The sequence below is a fragment of the Ipomoea nil genome, unplaced genomic scaffold (genome assembly GCF_001879475.1).
Source record: "Ipomoea nil cultivar Tokyo-kokei standard unplaced genomic scaffold, Asagao_1.1 scaffold1096, whole genome shotgun sequence".
In the NCBI taxonomy this organism is placed as follows: domain Eukaryota; kingdom Viridiplantae; phylum Streptophyta; class Magnoliopsida; order Solanales; family Convolvulaceae; genus Ipomoea; species Ipomoea nil.
The window spans coordinates 464,376-465,402 of NW_017617524.1; the positions used below are offsets into that span (position 1 = coordinate 464,376).

General features: G+C 33.7%; 1 long non-coding RNA gene across 1 annotated transcript; it reads right to left on the reverse strand.

The window, feature by feature from the left end:
• Nucleotides 1–847: 847 nt before the first annotated feature.
• LOC109183062 lies at nucleotides 848–1,027 on the reverse strand. Its single transcript, XR_002054483.1, has 2 exons — nucleotides 992–1,027; nucleotides 848–905 (listed from the first exon to the last, which is right to left on the reverse strand). It is a non-coding gene; the product is annotated as an uncharacterized LOC109183062 (long non-coding RNA).

Here is a 1,027-nt window from a genome sequence, read left to right on the forward strand (position 1 = left end):
ACTATAAAATTGTTAAATAACTTATTTCTAGACCTATGACTAAGGTTTCTGAAATAGATCATATCTCCCTCTAAATGCATTGACCATGATGCCTCCACCACCTCCATTTCTCACCCCTACCTCTCTCATTTTCTTTAATATCATCCGAACACAAACTTAATAAGGTTAAAGAATTAACTGCAGACATACAAACCAGTCATTTGCACAACAATGTCTTATATTATATCTAGAACTTGTTTGCAGAGTAAACACAGCAAATCTAAAAGTTGCACACCAAGGATATTACCATAGTAATTAGATAGCAAGATTATATCCCAGACTAATTTATTACCCAAAAAAACTCACAAAGGACTGGTAATTTATTAGCAGATGAATTCTGTTTAGACTTCTGTTCTTGACTACAATCCAAGAGAACCCATTGCCTGTTGGAAACAGAAAACCAGAGGCAGAAGAAACTGAGTTTGAAGCTGAAGATAACGAAACTAAATGAAACTAAACAGGAAATAATATATCAATTGAAGCTTTGGTTCAATTTTAAAATACAAAAACACAATAGTGATAATGCTTAAAATAATAATAACATTATGATAGTATCATCCAAACATCTATGCAATTAGTATTAAGAATAACTTAAATGCAATGCTTTAAGAAATCTCACAATGGCCATAGATTTGTTATCAGGAAAATTCTCCTTGTAATTCTTGCGGAAATCACTCTTGTATACAATAAAATCATTGCAATAGCAGAAACAAAATCAAGCAAATAGAAAAAAAAATATATGAAATAACATAACAATATACATGAACAACAGGAATGCAGTGGGAGGACGCTTCGAAGCTCTAGAGTCCTTCTTCACCCGCCCCTTCTTTGTTGCGTCCACATCAGCCTTGCGTTTCTTCGTCGAGCTTAACAAAAAATAACGAAGGAATTAGCAAATAGTGAGTATACACATACAGTGAACAAAAATTGGATGAGGAGAGAGACGATATACTCAATGTCGAGCTTCTTCTTAGAAACGGAGGTAGCC